Below are 24427 nucleotides of genomic sequence, written 5' to 3' on the forward strand. Positions count from 1 at the left end.
CTAGTCATGTATTGTAGCTTCACCAGGCTGCCGTCATGCCCTCTGAATTTCTCGCTGCAGTAGTCTGATCCTCAAACTTGATGGTAATGACAGAATGGGGGATATGCAGAACCTTGAGTTTATAAAAATTTTGAACATTATTCTGCTGCTGCTGATGGCCTACCGCGCTTCATGCAAACCCAGCAAGAGCTGCTGGTTCTGTTCGGTATCTATCCCATTTAGCGCTTTGGCAGTGCTAAACAACACTCTCCATTGTCTTGGTTCAGGTCCTCATTAGCTGCTGGTGCAGATACCTTCTTTAAATATATTGCAATTAGTCTCTTTTAATTATAAAAACAGTTAAATTACTACATAACAAAGTACTTTGCTGAAAACAAATTGAGTTCTTGCTTTGTCGCTACTTTATTCCCCTTCAGTACAGGTTAGCACAACTACAATTATGTGGCATTTTGTAGCATCAAATGGATAGAATGTTTAACATGAAACAGGTGTTTTATTCCCATATTTGGAGATCAAAATCTTCTCTAATTCAGTCAGTTTAATCTCCAGTGTGATTAGTTTCTTTAACATTTCATCCTGAATGGCAATCTTCTTTTTCATAGATTCTATGTTGTCCCCACTATAAGATGAATGTACAGAAACCAAATATTCACTTTGTGACTCAGATTTCTTGGGAATTGTTCCAGATCCTCGCACCTGATAGGTTTCCTATGATAAAATACAATCAGAACATTAATGAAAAAATTGACACACTGCACCCTCATGATAATTGCTGCAGTAACTCGCTGGTACAAATATACAGTGTCCAGAGTGCACATTAACCCAACTGACGCAATTGACCTTCAGCTCTACCATAATGGAATGATTTTTCAAAAACCACAGTAACAAATGGAATTCCACTATGTCCCAACAACAACAAGACAGAACGCTGCAGTACAAATACTGGAGAATGTCAAGCAGTAATATTTTGGCAAAGGTTCTTTCTTACTCATGCTTGTATTTAAAGGATAAGCCACATGTCAGAACTTGGAGATAAAAGCTAAAAAAAACAAAAGGATACACCTCTCCCCCAAGAGAACTGCCATCCCACCTTCACAGTGGGATAACTTGCCTGGTTTTTAAAAAGCATTTCCACTAAATCAATTACAATGAAGTTTCAGGTATTTATTTTGGCACACGCCCCATTAACAACAATCCACCTGGCACAGACACGGAACATGCTTCTGGCTGAATCATCACCAATCCATTATCTCCCCATCCCACTGGGAACATTTTATGCAACAGCCGCGATTGAACAACTAACACTGATTGCATTCAAAGGCAAGGCAGCATCACAATTTACTTCTAAATAATTGATTCCTGGGATGTGGGCATTGCCAGAATGTATTGCTCATCCCTATTTGCCATTTGCTGAATGCCATTTAGGAGTCAACTAAAATGATCTGGAGACCCATCTATGCCAGATCAAGGCCAGAGGGCAAATTTCCTCCCCTAAAAAGGACATTAAATGAACCAGATGGGTTTTTACAACCACTGACTAACAATGGTTTCATGGTCATTGTTAGACTTTGATTTCAGATTTTTATTGAATCCAACTTTCAGCATCTGCCATGGTAGGATTTGAACTAGATCCCCAGAGAATTACCCTGAGTCTCTGGATAACTAGTTCAATGACAACAACACTATGCCATTGTCACCATTTATAGGTGACGGCCTGCATGTGGCTTTCAATCTTTTCCGTTGAGAATAATATGAGAGACACCTAAAGAAGAAAATTAAGAGCTACATTTTCATTGTGAGGATGAATGCTAAATCATCAAGCTGCACTTTATAGTTAAGTAATTATTTTAATAGAAAAAGAGTCAGAATGCTCCAAATAAACCTCTGTAAATGATTTAGCTATAGCATGGTTTTAGGGCATATGACCATTTTGTTTCGGAGCTTTTCAAAATTATAGTCAATCGTTGAAAAACTTATTCTGGAGTCTTAAAGTTTGTTTTTAAGATGTCTGCTAGCAAAATTAGAATTAAAAAGTTAGCACAAATCATTTAATTTCAATTATTTTTCTATTAATGCATATAGTATTTTAGCTATGGTTAAGTATTCTATCATTGATTTGCAATTTGCCAAATATTTGATTCAGGAATGCCAAATTTTCATTTTGCAATTCAAGTTTTTATTTTGGTGATTTTTTTTCCTCTAAAAGCCCTACATTAGAAGGTCAAATGATCATATCAGTTATAACCTTACAGGCTTACAGATGGGTGCACAAGTCAGAGAAGAGAAGCCCTTGTCTTCCTAACAATGGTCACTTACAACACTGCCCCACTCTTCATAAATTCATAAAATAATGGGATTAGAGGCAACATGGTCCCCGGAAGGGTAGAAGATTTTAGTTAAGTCAGGCAGCACGGTCAGTGTAAGCTTGACGGGCCAAAGGGCCTGTTCCTGTGCTGTAATTTTCTTTGTTCCAAATATAAGCAGAATTAGGCCATTCAGCCCAAGAATGTCTGCTCTGCCATTCTGTCATGGCTGATATGCTCCTCACCTCCATTTTCTTGCCTTCTCCCCATTTCCAATTAAAAATCTGTCCAACTCCTCCGTAAATTTACTCATTGTCCCAGCATCCACTGCACTTTGGGATTGTGAAATCCACAGATTCACAACCCTTTGGGAGAAATAGTTTCTCCTCAACTCTTAAATTTGCTACCCCTTATCCTAAAAGGATGATCTCTCGTCCTAGAATGCCCCACCAGTGGAAGCATCTGCTCCACGTCTACTTTATCCATACTTTTTATCATCTTGTACACCTCAATTTGATCTCCCCTCATTCTTCTAAATTCCAGAGAGTATAGGCCTAAACTGTTCAATTTCTCTTCATATGAGCAAACCCCTCAACTCTGCAATCAATCTAGTGAACCTCCTCCAATGCTGCTACATCTTTCCTCAAATAAGAAGATCAAAACTATGCACAATACTCCATGCGCAGTCTCACCAATGCCTTGAAAAATTGCATCAATAGTTCCTTACCTTTATATTCTATTCCTTTAGCTATAAATGCCAACATTTGCTTTCTTTATTATCTACTGTACCTACATGCAAGTTTTCTGTGACTCATGAACCAAGATACCCAGATTCTTCTACACCGGAGCACCCCCGAAGTCTCTTTCCATTTAGATAATAAATCCCTTCCCACTTTTCCGACCAAAATGCATAACCTCACACTTAGCCATGTTACACTCCATCTGCCACATTTTGGCCCATTCTCCTGACCTATATCCATTTGAAAGGTTATTTCCTCATTGCTACTTACTGTCTCACCTAATTTTTGAGTCATCTGCTAATTTAGCTATAGCGCCTTCTATCTCTGTATCCAAGTCATTAATATAGATTAATGGCCCAAGGACTGAACTCAGTGACACCCCACTAGTTACTTCCTGCCATCCAGAAAAAAAAATTATCCCAATTCGGTCTTCTGTCCATCACCCAGTCACCTATCCAAGTTAATAAATTACCCTAATCCCACATGATCTAATTTTGTGAAAAACCTTGGTCAAACATCTTTCAGGAGTCAAGGTATACTACATCTACAAGATCCCCATTATCCACTTTGCTTGTTACATCCTCAAAGAACCCTAACAAATTAGTCAAACATGATTTGTCTTTCATAAAACCATGATCTGATGGATAGCATTTTGACTTTCCAAATGTCCTGACTTTGCTTCCTTGATAATTGATCCTAAGACTTTCCCAACAACAGATATTAAACCAACTGGTCTGTAATTTCCCACACTTTGCCTCCCTCCTTTTTTTGAATAAGGCATTAGCATTTGAATTAGCGTTTTTCCAATCCATTGGGACCTTTTGCATGTCCAGGGAATTTTGGAATATCATAACCAATGGATCCACTATCTCTGCCACCATTTCCTTTAATACCCAAAAGATGTAGGCCATCAGGCCCAGGAGACATATCTGCCCTCAATCCCAATAGTTTGCTGAGCATCTTTTCCCGATTTATGTTAATTGTTCTGAGTTCTACCCTTTCTATTACCTCTGACTTGCCTGAGTTTTCACGGTGGAGGACACTAGCACCATTCCTATAGGAATGGGCGAGATATTGATTTAGCATTTCTGCCATTTCAGCATTCCCCACTATTCCAAGTGACCAACATTCACCCCAGCAACTCTCTTCCCTTTCATATATCTGTAGAAGCTTTTGCTATCCTCTTTGATACCTTGCACTAGTTTTCTTTTGTCAGTTACCTTAGCTCTTTTGATTACCTTTTTTAGTATCCCTTTGTTTATGTTTGAAAGTTTCCCAATCTTCCAGCCTGCCTCTGGCCTTTGCAATATAGTATATCTTAGGTTTTGTCTTTATATTGTCCTTAACCTCCTTGTTTAGCCATGGATTTTTTTTACCCCCCTTATTATCTTTAGCATCTCCTTAAACAACTGCTGTCCTACCTTTTAGCCTTCCTGCCCACTCTACTCTGACCAAATCTGTCCTCATGCCTATGTAAATTTTCTTTGTTTAATTCCAGAACACTAGCATGGGATTCCACTTTCTCACCCCCAAACCAAATTTTGAATTCTATCATACTACGTTCATTATTCTCTAGAAGATCCTTAACTAGATCAATCAATCCCTTATTACACAAAACCACTCTGTCCTTATGCTTGTTCTTCCCATGGTCTATGATGTGGTGTTGGACTGGGGTAGGTACAGTAAGTAATCTCACAACACCAGGTTAAAATCCAACAGGTTTATTTGGTAGCTCAAGCTTTCGAAATGCTGCTCCTTCATCAGGTGAGTGCAGGATTTGTTTCACAAACAGGGCATATATAGACACAGACTCAATTACAACATAAATGGGTGGAATGCGAGTCTTAACAAGTGCAAACAATGTGAGTGGAGAAAGGGTTAAGCAGAGGGTAAAAGGAGGTGTGAATTGTCTCAAGGTCAGGACAGTTAGTTAGTGAGGTTTTGCAAGCCCAGGTATTCATGGGGGGTTACAGATAGTGTGACATGAACCCAAGATCCCGGTTGAGGCCGTCCTCATGTGCGCGGAACTTGGCTATCAGTCTCTGCTTGGCAATTCTGAAGGCCACCTTGGAGAACGCTTACCCGAAGATCAGAGGCTGAATGCCCTTGACTGCTGAAGTGTTCCCCTACAGGAAGGGGGCACTCTGGTCTGGTGATTGTCGAATGATGCCCATTCATCCATTGTTGTAGCATCTGCATGGTCTCGCTAATGTATCATGGCTCGGGACATCCATCCTTTCCTGCAGTGCATCAGGTAGGTAACGTTGGCCATGTCACAAGAATATGTACTGTGTACCTGGTGGATGTTGCTCTCACATGAGATAATAGCATCTGTATCAATTATCCGGCATGTCTTGCAGAGGTTGCCTTGGCAAGGTTGTGTAGTAGTGTCGTGTTCACTGTTCTTCTGAAAGCTGGGTACTTTGCTGCATATAATGGTTGTTCGAAGGCAAGTAGTGGGGATAACCTTGGCAAAATGTTCATCATCTTCATCATTGACATGTTGAAGGCTCTGGAGAAGAGATGTCATAGCTTCTCCGCTTTGGGGAAGTACTGGACAAAGGGTGCTCTGTCTGCCGTGTCCTGTGTTTGTCTTCTGAGGAAGTCGGTATAGTTTTTTGCTGTGCGCATTGGAACTGGTCAATCAATGACTTGAGCACCATATCCTGTTCTTACAAGGGCATCTTTCAGTGTCTGTGTGATCTTCCTCATGAGCAGATCCTTTGTATGTGGCGGGCTTGTCCGTAGGGGATGGCTTCTTTAAATCGTGTTTCGGGTGGAAGCTGGAGAAGTAGAGCATTGTGACGTCATCACCATACCAGAATTGGCTGCATTCTTGGACACGCACATCTCCAGCAAGGACGGTCACCCCAGCACTTCACTAAACTACAAGCCCACGGATAACCTCACAAAGCTCCACTTCTCCAGCTTCCACCCTAAACACGTTAAAGAAGCCATCTCCTAAGGACAAGCCGTCCGTATACACAGATTCTGCTCAAATGAGGAAGATCATAAACACCTACAGATGTCCTTGTAAGAACAGGATATAGCACTCAACTCATTGGTTGACAGTTCCAACACGCACAGCAAAAAACTGCACCCATCTCCTCAGAACATGGCAGAGTACCCTTCGTCGTCTAGTACTTCCTCGGAGTGGAGAAGTTATGACATCTTCTCCAGAGTCTTGAGCACGTCAATGAAGAAGATGATGAACATCTCGCCAAGGCCATCCCTACACCCCCACTACCTGCCTTCAAAACAACCGCACAACCTTGAACAGACCATTCTATGCAAACTATCCAGCCTTCAGGAGAACGGTGATCACGGCACCACACAACCCAAACACAGCAACTTCTGCAAGACATGCCGGATCATCAACACGGATGCCATCATCTCACATGAGAACACCATCCACCATTACATGGTACACATTCTTGCAACTCAGCCAATGTTGTTTACCTGATACACTGCAGGAAAGGATGTCCTGAGACATGGTTCATTGGCGAGACCATACAGACGCTATGACAATGGATGAATGGACGCCATTTGCCGATCACCAGGCAAGAGTGTTCGCTTCCTGTCGGTGAACACTTCAGCAGTCACAGGCATTCAGCCTCTGATTTTCGGGTAAGCATTCTCCAAGGCGGCCTTCACGACACACGACAAGGCAGAATTGCCGAGCAGGAACTGATAGCCAAGTTCCGCACACACGAGGACGGCCTCAAGTTACACCGTCACCCCTACGACTTGCCAAGGCTTGCAAAATTTCACTAAATGTCCAGACTTAAGTCAATTCACATCTCTTTCATCTGTCCTTAATTCTCTTTCCACTCACATTGTCTGCAACTATGAAGACTTGATTACTTGTTCAGACTCAAATTTCAACTATTATGTTGTAATGGAGATTGTGTCTATATGTGCTCTGTGAAATAAATCCTGCGCTCACCTGATGAAGGGGCAGTGCTCTGAAAGCTCGTGCTACCGAATAAACCTGCTGGACTTTAACCTGGTGTCGAGAGACTACTTACTGTTCCCATAGTCTGATCTCAGTGATAACAAATAGTTTTATGTTCCAGTGAGACATTTACCAGTTTAGAACAAAAAAAATTGTAGAATTTTCTGCCGTGTACATTGCAGGTAGCAGTGAGGGAGAAGGCAGTTAGCTAGCTGGTTACAGTGTGGATCAGTTTAATGCCATCAGCACAGGATTCAATCCCCTTTATGGCTGAAGCAGACTTGGGGTACCCTGCTCGCCTGACCTGCAGTAAAAGGCAGAGTACTTTGCCATGGTTCTGTATGGCAAAGGATAGATGGCAATAAAACTTGCCCCTCAAAATCAAGGTTATCATCTAGAGATGTAGTTATACATCTCAAAAGTAGTTTCACGTTTATCTCAAGCATTTGGATCAAATGGACATACCTGATACTGTCCTCTTTCAAGGAGAAGTCTCAGTTGCTGCTGGTATTTCTCTTGTTGTAATACGCACACACAGATGTTTATGAATGCTCCACCTCATGATTCTTTTTGGTTATGTGATCAGAGTAACTACAGAAACGCTTTGTAACCCTAATGCAGAATAGCATGTCACAATATTTGGAATATACAACTATATGCAGAACTGACCCAGCAGTTCAAAACTGAAATTATGAAACTTTAGCAGCAGAACTGTATTCCGACTCTATGTCCCTTAATTTACCAATAAGGCAGATTCAATGAGGAATGGAGGAGAGCATGCCATGAGTAACTCAAGTACCTAAAAATAGTTGTCAATCTGGGTGAAGTTACAACACAATACAAGCACCAAGTGATAGACAAATCTAAATGAGCCCACAATATGGATCAGATCTGAGCTCTGCAGTCCCGCCACATCCAATCATGAATGGTGATGAACAATTAAACAACTAAAAAGGGACTCCACAAATATGAGCAGATTTTTTAACAGGTCAGCTTCCTCCAGAAGTCCTCACCATCATGTGCCAGCCAATTTGATATGCTAGGTGCCTGAAGGCACTGGACACTACAAATGCTATGGACCTGACAACTTCCCAGCAGTAGAACTGAAGGTGTCTGCTCCAAAACTATCTGCATCCAAGCTATTTCAGTACTTTTTCACACAGAGGGTAGTGGGGGTATGGAATGCTCTGCCAAGTAAGGTGGTGGAGGCAAACACGCTAGAGTCTTTTAAGAGTAACTTAGACAGGCACATGACTGGGTTGGAGATGGGTGGACATAGGAGATTGTTTTAAATAAGGGTCATTAGCATTGGGGCGTCCCTGGTAATGTAAATGGGGATGGTATGATAATAATGTTTTTCTCTTTTCATTCACAGGTTTTAAGTCGGTCCACCTCGTGTTCAACGAGGGGCATACACACGATGGGTCGTACTGGGGCTGCTCTTGGTTGTTCAAGATTGGCCTAGTGCTTCATGTCGTTAGTGTGTGCCTAAACTGGACAAGATACTGGGCAAGACGACAGCTCAGTGACTATCGCTGATTGCTGTGCAGACACATGGATTTGGGCCGGTGTCTGTGGGAGTTTGCACGTTCTCTCCGTGCTTGCGTGGGTTTTCTCCAGGTGCTCCGGTTTCCTCCCACAGCACAAAGATGTGTTGTTAGGCTGATTGGCAGGAATAAATTGTCCCTAAATCAGTTTCCCTCAATCTGGATGGCCATAAAACATTAGACAAGGGTCGTGGGTGGAGAGGGGGACTGGTGGTGTTGAGATGGCGGCGCGGGCTCGTTGGGCCGAAGGGCCTGTTTCCCAGGCTGATTTTGTTCTTTGTTCTACTACAACACAAGCATCTACCTGACAGTGCAAAATTTGAAAAAAGGACATATCCAATCAATATAAATGCAAAAGTACTGCAGATGCTGGAATCAGAAACAAAAACAGAAAATGCTGGAAAATCTCAGCAAGTCTGAGAGCATCTATGGAGAAAGAACAGAGCTGTTTTTGTTTTAAATCCTATCAATTATCACTCCATTAGTCAACTCTCAAAGTGATAGACAGTGTCATCAACAGTGCTCTCAAGTAGTATTTACTTAGCAACAAACTGCCAATGTTCAGTTTGGCTTCAGATCACATTACATCCGTGGTCCAAATGTGGACAAAAGGGGAGAAGAATGTGATTGCTTTTGATTGAAGAAACTTTTGCAAGTCAATGGATATCGGGGGTGGGGGGGTTTGGAACCTCAGCTCAGAGACGGCTGTTGTTGGAGCCAATCATTTCAGCCACAGGACTTTGCTACAGAAGTTCCTCAGGCTAGGTATCCTAGCCCAAGCCTGCTTCATCAATTTTCTTCCTCAGAATACTCTCTGATAATTGTACACAGTACAAATGCTGCGGCTATTGGAGCTCCATTCATCCAGATCACATTGATTGTGTGCTGTGGACTCATCTGGAAGAAACAAATGTAGCGTGCGGCCTGCATACTCAGGAGCTTTCCCCGCCCCCCATCCACCTTACCGCTGCATCTGTCAAAGGACCTGGGAGGTCCAAGGAATAGATGAAGACAGGCCTGTGGATCCTTTGTGAATCAGTGCTTCTAATATCCTTCCAAGCTGAGCATATGGTGAAAGGGTCAAGGAGTCACCCAAAGGAAAAACAAGGCTCAACTGATGACTGGAGCAGCTACTATATATAGATCTAGAGATTCAGAAAGAGAGCAAGGGGTGGGGGTGGATGGATGGGGAGAAACATCAAGCCATCTGTTTTTTTGAATGCAAAAGGACTAAGCGAATGCTTATTTGCTGGAACAACATGTTCAACAATCTACAAAAACAAAATGCCATTGAATACCATGGAGCACAGAAAGGAGGTTTTCATGATGCTGACAGTAGAATTCATCCAATCCAGTTATGATGAAAAAGCCCTAGGCAGTACGTCTAAAAGAAAAATATACCATATTTTTCCACAGTAACAGAACTCAAATAAAATCAATGCACAAAACATGACATGACAGATTACAATGCCCAACGTGCTACAAAAGCATCTTTTTAAAAAAAATCTCAACCACCATTACATTTTGCTGCCACGTTAATTGAGCATTTGCTAGGATTCTCAGAAGATTGCCAAACCACTTGGCTGAAGGACGGAGTGACACATTTTTAAACTTGGCGAGATACTGAAAAGAACTGCACATACCTGCTCTCCACACCTTCTGATTAAGCAACAAATTTACAATAAACCTTTCTGAACTCAGGACAAAAATGCAAGCTAGAATATATCGATTGGCAACGTCCACCAAATACACATTAGCAAATGTGTTCCATTGCATGCTTAGGAGTTGGCTCGAAATTCATAATGTTACTGGAAGCAAAGAGAATGGATTGCTGCCGTCAGCAGAAACACTTTTTCTGTGAATAATATCACAGATGATCAACATTTTTTTTCCATGCTTGGTAAGTCACATTTCCTTTGCATCCCACTTACGCCAGGACACTGGGAGAAATCACCCATATGAATGTCAATCCAAAAAATGATAGGGTCCCCATCCTGAAAGACTGATTATTTTAAAACGTTATAATTTTCCTTTCCGTGATTATGTTATCAGCTGACTTTCACCAGGTGATAAGCTCACTACACACTATAAGCCCTCTGCAGTAATGTTTGACAATAGTAGAAAATTATGCTTTAATCACATACATAGTTGTGTCTCACAACACAGTGGTCCACCTTCCATGGTGTCAGATATACTCAGAATCATAGGACTCACAGTGCAGAGAGGGGACTTGGAAGTACCCTTTAGCACAGTGGGGCAGCACACTGGTTAGCACTGCTGTCTCACAGCGCCAAGTATTCAGGTTCGATTTTTGGCATTGGTCATGGTCCATGTGGAATCTGCACATTCTCCCCATGTCTGCATGGTTTCATCCAGGTGCTCTAGTTTCCTCCCACGTCTGAAAGATGTGCTTGTTAGGTGCATTGGCCATGCTAAATTCTCCCTCCCTCCCAAAGAGGCGCCGGAGTGTGGCATCTTGGGGGTATTCACAGTAGCTTCATTACAGTATTAATGTTAGACTACTTGTGACACTAATAAATAAACTTTAAGAACGCTGCTTCCTAACATTTCTCAGTTTCAAAAAACTAGAAGTATATAAGGAACTTGACACACAGTGGGTTCACACATTACTCTTTAAATTATCTGCCCAGCCAACAGAATTAAATCAGCCACAGGGTAGCTCTTGACTTTGAAGGTGTAAAATGGGTGACAGAGAAGCATTTTACATCTCTCCCATTTTTATATTGATTTTAGATTCTCAACCCATTTTCTGATATTAAAACTACCCATCAAATTCAACACTAATTCACAAAGGTCACTAAGATATGGGTAGGGTAAGTTAATGCCACATGCCAGTGAGGGAGTCTATTCTGAGGTTAGAGAACACAATGTTAGAAACAATGAGTGGGATTTTAAGCCTCACTCATCCCGAAACCATAAAATCTTACCCAAGTTCAATGGACCTTTCCATGGTCCTTCCCTCATCCACTCCAATTCCCATGGAGGATGGAGTGGTAAAATTCCAGCCAGTCTCTTATCTTCACCTGCAACCAAAGTTTACTGAAACTCAGGCCATAGGCGTCTAGGGTCAAGACCCAGACTTCTCCCAATGAAAATATTTCCAGATGTATGGTTAAAGGTGAGTTTTAGGCGGAGTCAGGTGAAACTATGTTGTTTGCTGTCAATGTCAGTTCACTGGGATAGCTTCAGATGTCATTTTTGGAAAGATTTGAGAAACAGACTAGTGCTGGGAGAAGAAATTTATCTGCAAGTGAAACGTGAAGAAACACACAATTAAAAGGGGAATGTTATACCATCAAACTCTAGAGACTTGAATTCAAATCCCACCATGGCAGATTGTAGGAATTGAATTCAACTGAAATCTGGATTTAAAAGTCCCTATTTCCCCTGTAGGGAAGGAAATCTGCCTCCCTTACTTGGTGTCCAGCCTACATGTGACTCGAAGTCCACAGTAAAGTGGTTGATTCTTAACTGTCCTCTGAAATGGCTGAAGGAGATATTCAGTTCAAGGGCAATCAGGGATGGGCAACAAATGCTGGCCTTGCCAACAATGCCCACGTCCCCAAGAAAGAATAAAACAAAACCTAGAGCTAAAATTCAAGTAAAAACATTCAAGCGTTTTAGTGATCTTTCACGTCCTCAGGAGGTTACAACTAGGTTTGTAGCCAATAAATTATTTTGGATTGCAGTTGCCAATATGTAGAAAATGCAGCAGCCAATTCCTATCATTCACGATCCCCACCATCACAAGTTTGTTTAGCCTTATTAATGTGATCACGTGGCTCCAAAATTTCACTCTTTCACAATCCACAATGTCGAAATCTCATCTTTCCCATGTCACCCCCACATAAAAGTGTAAACTGCTCATGTGCCAACTCTGCACATGCACAAATTCATGGTGTGTAACTTATCACTTTGAGAATTCATGGGAATGGAACCCTGATGTATAGCTGGAGTTGGCTGTCCCATGAACAAAAAAAAAAATCGGTAATTAACGGCACAACCCGGAAGTTCCCTTAAAAGTCTCACAATACTATCTTGGCTTGGAACTGTATCGCCATTCCTTCACTGTCACTGGGATGTCCTCCCTGAAAGGACTGATGTTGCCAAAGCACATAGGCTACAGTGGTTTGAGAAGACAACTTGCCTGTGATGATCACATCCCAAAATCGATTTCAAAATATGTTGGTTAAGGACATTTTGACAAGGACACAGAACTCCCCTGATCTTCTTCAAGTATTGGCATGGGATCATTTGTATCCAGCCAAGACAGTGCCTCAAATTTAATGGCTCATCCAGAAGGTGGCAACTCGTGACAGCGCAGCATTTGTTCACCGCTGCACCAGTGTCAGCCTGTATGTGAGTTCAAGTTTCTCGAGAACCTGAATACATAAACCTGCAAGCATACTATCAGTGTGTCACAGATACGACATCGTGTCCATGATCTTGCTTTTCAGTTCTACTTTCTCATTATTTTAAATACAAAATCAGTCATAACTGCAGAATCAGATTTTTGCCTTTAATTAGTTCATATTATACCACTCAACAAGTACCCAGAAAAGACATACAACTTGACTGTTTAATAAGTTCCTGCGTCACTATACAAACTCTGGTATTATGCTACACAGGCCCAGCAGGACTAAAGCAAGTGATGGTTTAGTCAAAACACTTGTACCAAGGCTACCCTTTTCTCTCTACATTCCAAGCATAGTCTCACTAAATTAAACACACACACATACAATCCAGACAACATGGAGCCAACACTTATGACCACAATCCTTCCCAATGATTCCACTGCAAAAGTTATATGGTCCTATAAACAATGACCAAACAAACATGATTAAGATCTTATGGGCAGCACAGTAGCACAGTGGTTAGCACTGCTGCTTCACAGCTCCAGGGACCTGGGTTCAACTCCCGGCTTGGGTCACTGTCTGTGTAGAGTTTGCACATTCTCCTCATTCTGCGTGGGTTTCTTCCAGGTGCACTGGTTTCCTCCCACAGTCCAAAGATGTGGGTTAGGTTGATTGGCCATGCTAAAAATCACCCTTAGTGTCCTGAGATGCACGGGTTAGAGGGATTAGTGGGTGAATATGGGATATGGGGGTAGGGCCTGGGTGGAATTGTGGTCGTTGCAGACTTGATGGGCCAAATGGCCTCTTTCTCTGCTGTAGGGTTTCTATGATCTTGGATGAGTGGCCTTCCCATTCCTTCAGCCCCTCAGTTTTGTCAGAAGCATGCTGTATTTACCTGTAGTATAATATTCCCCTTTAATTGTATCTTGAAATGTGATTGTTAATGTGTAAGAAATGTAGCAGCCAATTTGCATACTGCAAGGTATGGTCAACACCTATCATTCAAAACCCCAACAAGCACCAATTTGTTTATCTACTTTAATGTAATCGTCCACGTATTCATGGTTTTATCTCCAGTATGATAACTTTAATTGCAGTGTCTCTTCAAATTTCACTTGTAGGTAATTTTCTTCTCCTAGTACTAGTGAGTTCCCCATATCTGTCCAAATCCACATTTGAAGCTATCCCAATGAACTAACACAGGCAGCAAACAACAGTTTCACTTCATTCTAAAACTCATCTCTAACTATACATCTGAAAAAATTTCTGAAAATCCTGGGTCTTGGCTCTTAACACTTGTATTATCTATTCAGCAGAACTGACATTGGTTTAACCATCATCTAGCACAAAGGAAACTGGCTGTGGTTCTTGCAGGCCAACCATCAGTCCCAAGACATTATCACAGGAGGTCTTTGGGATCATGTCCTACACCCAACCATCTTCTGCTGCTTCATCAATTATCTTCCCTCCATTACAAGATCAGAAGTGGGCATGCTTGCTAATGATTGGTAATGAAAATTGCACTTTCACAACTCAGATACTGAAGCAGTCAATGTCCATTTACAACAAGGCCTAGATAACTTTAGGGCATGGACTGAGAAGTGGCAAGTAACATTCATACCAACTTGTGTCAGGCAATAGTTAAGATTCTTGTTGGAGGTGGCTATTGCCAACTATCTCCTCATTACTGTATTCCTCCATTACCAATACCTGAAGGTTACCACTGACCAAAAGCTTAACTGGACCAACTGTCCCAACACCACAACATTGTTACAAGAATTCCTCCATCTTCAGTGTCTTCGTTAATGGCCTCCCCTCCAAGTGATTGTTTACTGATGTGTGCAGTGTTTATTGCTATTCATTAGTCCTCAGACAAAGCAGCAATTCATGCCCTAATTGTATGTAAATAGTGGAAACTAACTGGGGATTCATTATCTTTCATAATTAGGAACAAATAAACTGTGTTGGTTAGGTTCGGAGCTATATGGATAAATGCATTGTCTATCCTGTGAGACAAAAAAAATGCACAGATTAGGCTCCAGATCTCTCTCTTACTGCTTGGTATCATGGAATAGAACATATGCAGCAAAACCTGGACAACATTCATGTTTGGATTGATAACATTTGTGTCACACAATAACCATCCCCAACAACAAGCCACTTCTTCTTGCATTCAGTAGCCTCACCAGAAGAAAATTCAGTTTAGAGCAAAGATTAAATAACATGTCATGCAATTCACTGTGTCCTGTTCAGATCTATATTTAGGATTCATTGTAATCTTATTTGCTTCCTGCTTTGTCACCAATATGTCATTTAACTTAATGTGTGCCTCCTTTGTTTCATTTATTAAACTCAAGATTCCCTTCAGTTGATTAGGGCAGAATCTGTTCCATGACTTAACTAAAATGGTGCAATAGTCATAACATCAAGTTATATTTAGACTGTTGTTTATAATTTGTACAGGCCCCAGTTCACTCCCAATTCCAATCTAATCAGTCATCAGCTTGATTCAGTTTGTGGCTGTTTTGAGAGTGATAAAACCTTATCATCCCAAGACAAGGTAGCCTGAGTATCACCCCACCTACCAGCTTAAGTATGCACTTCCCCAGCAGCCACACAAAATGTTATAGACTGCACCATACAAGTTGCACTGCAAAAACTTGCAAAGGTTTCTTTAGTAACACCTCCCAAACCAGCAACCTCTGCCACCTTAGAGGAACAAGGGCAACATACTGGTGATGATGTGTCCCCATGGGTATGTTCCAATTCCCCACAACCCTTCAAATTTCTCAAGTATCATCCAATTTTCTTTTGAAAGTTATGGCCGAATCTGTTCTGACACCGCATTCCAAATTATGAATGAGAAAACAAAAACCAAATTTTCTTTGGTTCTTTGGGGGGATCTAATAGAGGTATATAAGATTATGAAGGGTATAAATAAAGTAAACAGTGGTAAGCTATTTGGTTCTCCTGCTAATGTATTTCTGGTTATGAACCACACTAATGGAAAGTTGGTAATGTCACCACATCAGTAATCCAGACATGGGCTCAAATCCAACCACAGGAGCTAGTAGAATTTAAATTCAAATCAATAATCTAAAATTGAAAACATGAAACCCTTATTAACCATCATAAAAATTCACCTGATTCACTAATGCCCTTCAGAGAAAAATCTGTTGCCCTTACCTAATTTGGGCTACATTACCCCAATCTCTCAGCAATGGTGTTGAGTCCTAAATGCCCTAGCAAGCCATGACATGGGATACAAGGCCAGGTATCTAGATGGGTTGAGAACGGGCTTGCTAAGAGGAGACAGAGTAGTAGTAATGGAGAGGTCCTTTTCTAGCTGGAGGTCTGTGGTGTGCCGCAGGGCTCAGTACTGGGACCTCTTCTCTTTGTAGTATATATAAATGACTTGGAAGAGGGAGTAAGTGGTGTGATCAGCAAATTTGCTGATGACACCAAGATGGCTGGATTGGCAGGCAGTGAGGAGCAGTGTCTGGCAATACAACGGGATATAGATAGACTGGCATATTGGGCAGATATATGGCAAATGGAGTTTAATCCTAATAAATGTGAGGTGATGCATTTTGGCCAGAATAATGTAGTAGGGAGTTATATGATAAACGGGAAGCCTATAAAGAGTATAGAAACACAGCAGGACCTGGGGGTGCAAGTGCACAAGTCTTTGAAGGTGGCAGTACAAGTGGAGAAGGCTGTGAAAAAAGCTTATGGTATGTTAGCCTTTATAGGAAGGGGTATAGAATATAAGAGCTGGAGTCTAATGTTGCGGTTGTATAGAACGTTGGTTAGTCTGCATTTGGAGTACTGCATCCAGTTCTGGTCGCCATACTACCGGAAGGACGTGGAGACCCTGGAGAGAGTGCAGAGGAGGTTTACCAGGTTGTTGCCTGGTATGGAAGGACTGGGTTATGAGGAAAGATTGAGCAAATTGGGGCTGTTTTCCCTTGAAAGACGCCGACTGAGGGGGGATCTAATAGAGGTATATAAGATTATGAAGGGTATAAATAAAGTAAACAGTGGTAAGCTATTTCCTATGTTAGAAACGCACAGTACGAGGGGCCACGGGCTTAAGGTGAGGGGGGAGAGGTATAACATGGATATTAAGAACATAAGAACATAAGAAATAGGAGCAGGAGTAGGCCATCCAGCCCTTCGAGCCTGCCCCGCCATTCAATAAGATCATGGCTGATCTGTCATGGCTCAGTTCCACTTTCCCGCCCTCTCCCCATAACCCTTAATCCCCTCTCTTATCAAAAACGCATCAACCCGCTTCTTGAAAATATTTAGCGAGGCAGCCTCCACCACTTCAACGGGTAGAGAATTCCAGAGATTCACCACCCTTTGAGTGAAGAAGTTCCTCCTCAACTCCGTTCTAAAACGCCCCCCCTTTATCTTGAGGCTGTGTCCCCTAGTCCTACTGTCTTTTTTGAGCGGGAAGAGTCTCTCCACCTCTATCCTATCCATCCCATTCATCATCTTATACATCTCAATGATATCTCCCCTCATTCTTCTAAACTCCAACGAGTACAAGCCTAGTTTATTCAGCCTCTCCTCATAGCTCAACCCCCTCAACTCCGGTATCAGCCTAGTAAACCTCCTCTGCACTCCCTCCAAGGCCAAAATATCTTTGCGCAGGTGCGGCGCCCAAAACTGCACACGGTACTCCAGCTGCGGCCTCACCAATGCCCTATACAGCTGCAGCAAGACCTCCCTACTTTTATATTCAATCCCCTTCGCTATGAAGGCCAGCATCCCATTCGCCTTCCTGACCACCTGCTGCACCTGCAAGCTGGGTTTATGCGACTCATGCACAAGGACCCCGAGGTCCCTCTGCACCGTCGCCTGCTGCAGTTTTTCGCCACGTAAGTAATAGTCCTTCCTACCATTCTTCCTACCAAAGTGGACCACCTCGCACTTGCCAACATTAAATTCCATTTGCCATTTCCTGGCCCATTCGCCCAGCCTATCTAGATCCTTCTGCAGACTCTCCACACCCTCCGCACAATTTCCCGTTCCCCCAATCTTGGTGTCATCCGCAAATTTCGACACCATACACTCGGTTCCCTCCTGGAATGCTCTGCCAAGCAAGGTGGTGGAGGCAGGCACGCTGGAGTTGTTTAAGAGTAACTTAGACAGGCACATGAGTGGGTTGGAGATGGGAGGATATAGGAGATTGTTTTAAATAAGGTTCAGTAACATTGGGACGTCCCTGGTAACGTATAAGGATGTGGAATGATACTAATGTTTTTCTCTTTTAACTCACAGGTTTTAAGTCAGTCCGCCTTGTTGTCCAACGAGGGGCATACACACGATGGGTCATACAAGGGCTGCTCTTGGATGTTCAAGAGTAGCATAGTACTTCATGTCGTTAGTGTGTGCTTAAACTGGACCAGATGCTGGGCAACACAACTGCTCAGTGACTATCACTGTTTGCTGTGCAGACACATGGATTTGGGCCGGTGTCTGTGGGAGTTTGCGCATTCTCCCCATGCTTGCATGGGTTTTCTCCAGGTGCTCCGGTTTCCTCCCACACTCCAAAGATGTGCTGTTAGGCTGATTGGAGGTAATAAATTGTCCCTAAATTAGTTTCCCTCAATGTGGAATGCCATAAGCATAGATAAGGGTCATGGTTGGAGGGGGGACTGTTAATGTTAAAATGGCGGCGTGGACTCATTGGGCCGAAGGGCCTGTTTCCTGGGCTGCTTTTGTTCTTTGACAGGCCATCTGTCCTTGACTAATACCAGATCAGAAGTGGCCTTAAATTGCTAATGATTGCACAACGTTCAACAGCATTCACAACTCCTCAGATACTGCAGCAGTCCATGTCCATTTGCAGAGATAATTGGACAACTTGGGCTGGGCTGATAAGCAGCATTCCCATCATACAGGTGATGAACAATGACCATCTCCAACAAGAGAAATCTAACCACTTGTCCTTGACATTCAATGGCATTACCATCAATGAATCCTTCAAACCAACATCCCGGGTGTTAGATTGAACTCAACTGGACTAGCCATATAAACACTATGATTACAACACCTCATCAGACACAGAATTCTGCAGTGCTTAACTCATCTACACACTTCCTGAAGCTTATCCAGCATCTACAAGGTACAAGTCAACAGCAAAATAGAATGCCATCCACTTGCCTGGATGAGTGCAGATTCAACACTCAAGAAGCTCAACACCAGTCAAGACAAAGCAGCACATTTGATTGACAAGCTATCCACCACCTTCAGCATTCACTTGCTTCACCACAGTGGTAGCAGTCTGTACCGTCCACAAGATGCATTGCAGTGACTTAAAACTATGAAACTGTGTGTATCTATCCTTTAAGTTCATAAAGCATTGACCACTCTTATCCAAAAGATGACAAAAAGATGATAAAATTACTAAGCACACTGGAATGAGTGGCACTTCAGCTCACGTTAACCTCACCCTCAAAAGAGCCAACAACAGAAAAATCATTCCCCCCCCAACTTTACGTCTTCTCATCCATTAAGCACGCAACATAATTGCCCCACGTCCTGATCCTCCACTATCACTATTGAGACAAATATCATGAGGGGCCACGAGCTTGGGGTGAGGGGGGAGAAGTATAATTTGGATGCGAGAGGGAGGTTTTTCACACAGAGGGTCGTGGGGGTATGGAATGCACTGCCAAGTAAGGTGGTGGAGGCAGGCAGGCTGGACTTGTTTAAGGTTTACTTAGATAGACACATGAGCAAAACAGGGATGGAAGGTTATAGGAGATGGTTTTAAACAAGGGTCAGAGCCTCGGGACGTTCCTGGGAATCTAATGCTACACGTGTTGATGTTTTGTCTCTTTTACTCCACAGGTGTGTCGGTCCACCTTGTTGCCTAACAAGGGGCATACACGCGGTGGGTCGTGCGTGGGCTGCTCTTGGAGGTTTCGAGAGTGGCCTAGTACTTCGCGTCGTTGTGTGTGCTTAATCCTGGACCAGCAGATGGGCACCACAACAGCTCAGTGACTATCACTATTTGGTGTGCAGACACATGGATTTGGGCCTGTGTCTGTGGGAGTTTGTGCATTCTCCCTGTGGTTGCGTGGGTTTCCTCCGGGTGCTCCAGTTTCCTCCCACACCCCAAAAGATGTGCTCTTAGGCTGATTGGTGTAACAAATTGTCCCTAAATTATTCTCCCCTGAATCTGGTTTCAAAGGGGGGTACCATAAGCATAGACACGGGTCAAGGGAGGTGTAGGAAAAACACATTGTTAAGATGGCGGCGCGGGCTTGTTGGGCCAAAGGGCCTGTTTTCCGTGCTGTGTTGTTCTTTGTATCGCATCTCCCAAAAAAAAGTCAACATTACCCTTTCCTTATACCATTGTCCACCATAACCATTCAGTCCTGACCGCTCCTCAGTTTCCATCTCCTCAGTTTCACTTCTTTCCTTAAGAAATCAATGCCATAAATCTGTGGCCAACCACAACCCCAACTCTTACCTTTCATCCCCTTAAATTATGCAATATATTTTTATCTTGCAATTAGGATCCTCCAGATCTTACCATTCCTAATTTGAGTTCTTCTTTTCTGGTTTCCCTTCCTAAATTGCAAAGACCACAGTAGTCAAAGTCACAGATAACATCCTGTGCTATTGTTTCTCCCACTTGCAGGTTTCTCCCTCTCAGCACACAAGGTTACCTGCAAGATACACCAGAGCTCCAACCTTTGATCCACTGTAACCCACATTACTTCTAGGTGCCATTACCCAAAAGCATGGGGTAATGGACCAAACGGATGCCAACGACAGAGCATTACCTCCCAAACAGACACAAATTTTGCAGATTGCCACTACCATTTGTCTGAAAACATGTTTCCGGATTGAATAGCCTGGCTCCAATTTCAAGATTATGTGCGTAGTTCAGCATTCCCTACCACAGATTCTCTGTATCCGTGCTATTGAATCCCCCTATCATTTTTAAATGCCTGATTCAATCATGCACCACAAAGTACAAGAAACAATTCATTAATGCAACTCAAATTAACTGGAAAAGGCAAAGGCATTTTTAATGCCTTGGAGCTTTAATGCAGAAAGAGCTGCCAAAGAAAGATAACAAAGCAGCTCTGTGGGAGGGTAAGATTGAATTTCAAGGCAAATAGTTCTGGAAAGCTGGCAAGAAAACTGATTAAGTTACATTTTTTCCAAAAAAGAACTACTGGTAACTTGTTTACAACTCTACAGCATTTAAGTGGCCTGTAACTTCACTTTACCTTAATTGTTCACTTCAAGTCAGGGTCACAGGGAGTCCAAAAGGGGACACACTCACATGCACAGACAAACTGAGGGGAATTTACTATAGCCTATCTACCTAACCTGCATATTTTGGACTATGGGAGGAAACCGAATACCCCAGGGAAGAACATGCAAACTCCACTGACTTCCGAGGCTGGAATTGAAGCCTGGTCCCTGGGGTAGAGAAAGCAGCACTGACCAATGTGCCATGCATCTGAAGAGAATTTAGTAGGATGAAAGGGTTGTGTTTCTTACATTTTTAAGAAGTCTTGTGTTTTTTGAAAAAACTTAATTCATAAATTAATCCTTTTTTCTTAGGGAAAAAAGGTCTTTAGTTATACAGAGAGCCATAGGACTGTCGTACTTACAGCCGAGTTATTCAATGGGAGATTTTATTGATGCTATCCAGATTAAAAGCAGCTTTAATTAGTTAGTAAGAAGAAATGCTTGCACTGGAGAAAGGGTTGGTAAAATTTTAAGATTCAGGTACTGATTAGCAAGGAGCTAATGTAGGTCAATGGGCACAGGGGTGATAAATGAATAGAACTTGGTGCAAATATGGACAGACAGCAGAGCTTGGATGAGTTCAATTTTACAGAAGGTAAAATGTGGGTGACTGACCAAGAGTGCATTGGAATAAACAAGTCTCAAGGTAACAAATGCACGAATGAGAGTTTCAGGAACAGCTGAGCTAAGACAGGGGTGGGGGTCATGTAATATTACAGAAACTCAAATAAATACTCAGTGATGGCTTGAATATGTGGTCAGCAGTTCACCTTACAGTCAAATACGATACAAAGGTTACAGTTAATCTGGTTCAGCCTCAAGGCAGTTGTCAGCAGAGAAGGATAGAATCAGAATCTAGGAAAATGAGTTTGTCACATGATCTGAGGTCAAAGGCATCTGTTTTCCTAAACGAATACAGGATATTGAGCAAGTAGTCAGATAATTTAGAGGTAGTAGAGGAGTCAAGAAGATGTGGTGGTGAGGTAAAACTGGGTATCATCAGCATACCAAAGACTGAGGCTTTGTGACATAGTGATTAGCACTGCTGCCTCACTGCACCAGGACCTGGGTTCAATTCCAGCTGACTGTCTACGTGGAGTTTGAGCATTCTCCCTATGTCTGTGTGGGTCTCCTCCCATGCTCCAGTTGCCTCCCTCAGTCTTAACAATGTGCAGGCTAGATGGATTGACCAAAATAAATTGCCCCTTAGTGTCCAAAGGTGCACAGATCCTAGTTTCCCTTTTACATCCACACATTCTATTAAATGGACATGTTGGCACAATGGTTAGCACTGCTGCCTCACAATGCCAGGCACCTGGATTAAATTCCAGCCTTGGATGTCTGTCTGTGTGACACGTTCTCCCCGTTGCTGTGTGGATTCCTGTACGCTGCTCTGATTTCCTCCCACAGTCCAAAAATGTGCAGGTTAGGTAGATTGGCCAAGCTAAACTATTCTTTAGTGTCATAGTGATCATCAGGGTAAATACATGGGATTGCATGGATATATCCTTGGGTGGGATAGTTATTAGTGATGAAATGACCTGCTTCTGCACAAAAAGGGATCCTATAATAAATCAATCCATCTTCACAGCTGAATTAAGTACTGTCTCCATTCAATACATTCAGAGATAATCCCCTAATTTGAAAATCAACCCACAGAAAGCCACTGGCCCGGATAAGCACTCAAATCCTGCATGGACTGGCTGGCAGGGGTATTTGCAGAAATCTTTAACCTCCTTTTACACCAATCTGAGGTCCCTAACCTTTTTCAAGATGACAATTATCAACCCTGTAGCAAAACAAAAGCCAGGCAGCGTGCCTTAATGACTGTCATCTTGTGTCTGTGATATCCATCTTTATAAAGTGCTTCGAAAGGTTAATCATCGCACAAATCAATTCTGGCCTCCCGGATTGCCTGGATCCACTACAGTTCACCCATTGCTGCAACAAGTCCACAGCAAACGCCATCTCCCTGGCCCTACACTCAATCCTGGAACAGCTGGATGATTCAGATATCTTATGTCAGATTTCTATTTATTGACTACAGCTCAGCCTTCAACACCACTACGCCTACAAAATTCATCTCCTAACTCCACGGCCTGAGGCAGACAACAATGCCCCCTCCATGATCATCCTCAATACCAGTGCCCCACAAGGCTGTGTCCTCAACCCGTTATACACCTATGACTGTGTGGCCAAATTTCCCTCCACTTCAAATTGCTGATGACACCATTGTCGAGGTGATCTAAACAATGATGAGACAGAATACAGGAAAGAAATAGAGAATCTGGTGAACTGGTGCAATGGCAATAATCTCTCCCTCAATGTCAACAATAAAGAGTCATTGATTTCAGGAACTGTAGCGGAGGACATGCCCATCTGCGTCAACAGGGACAAAGTGGAAATGATCAGGAACTTCAAGTTTTTTAGGTGGCCAGATCACAACAAGCAGCCCTGGTCCCTCCATGCCAATGCTATAGTTAAGAAAGCCCAACAACGCCTCTACTTTCCCAGGAAACTAAGGAAATTTGGCATGTCTATTACAACTCTCACCAGCTTTCACAGCTGCACCATAGAAAACATTCCTTCTGGCTGTATCACAGCTTAGAATGGCTCCTGCACTATCAAGACCATAAGAAACTACAAAGAGTCGTAACAAAAGCCCAACGGATCTTGCAAACCAGCCTCCCATCCATTGACACTGTCTTCACTTCCCGCTGCCTCGGAAAAGCAGCCAGCATAATCAAAGACCCCACGTGCCCCAGACAAACTCCCTTCTAACTTCTTCCATCGGGAATAAGATACAAAAGTCTAGGGTCATATTCCAACTGACTCAAGAACAGATCTTCTCTGCTGCCAGACTTTTGAATGGACCTACCTCGCATTGAGTTGATCTTTCTCAACACCCTAGCTATCTATGACTGTATCATTACAATCTGCGCTCTCTTCTTTCCTTCTGTGTATGTTATGCTCTGTATAGCATGCAAGAAACAATGTTTTTCACTGTATACTAATGCAGGTGACGATAAATCAAAAAATCTGTTCCATGATTTAACAAAAAAAGGTGCAGTAGCTGCTCGTCAAGTTTAAATTTAGATTGTTGTTTTAACTTTTAAATGCACCAGTTCACTTCAACGTCAGACTAATGTGTCAGCTTGACTCAGTTGGTAGCATTCTTGCCGTCTGTCAAAATTGAAGTTTAAGTCCAGGATATGAGCAC

At 42.6% G+C, this 24427-nt stretch overlaps 1 protein-coding gene across 1 annotated transcript in view; it reads right to left on the reverse strand.

Annotated features, from left to right (window-relative positions):
- Positions 1-528: 528 nt before the first annotated feature.
- Positions 529-24427, reverse strand: part of LOC145342638 (type-2 angiotensin II receptor-like) — a 50788-nt gene continuing 26889 nt past the window's right edge. The window contains exon 3 of the mRNA XM_080188184.1: positions 529-708. The gene's annotated coding sequence lies outside the window, so the exon portion shown is untranslated. The remainder of the gene's footprint in view (positions 709-24427) is intronic.

The sequence above is a fragment of the Carcharhinus amblyrhynchos genome, chromosome 4 (genome assembly GCF_965287045.1).
Source record: "Carcharhinus amblyrhynchos chromosome 4, sCarAmb.v2.hapA, whole genome shotgun sequence".
NCBI lineage: Eukaryota > Metazoa > Chordata > Chondrichthyes > Carcharhiniformes > Carcharhinidae > Carcharhinus > Carcharhinus amblyrhynchos.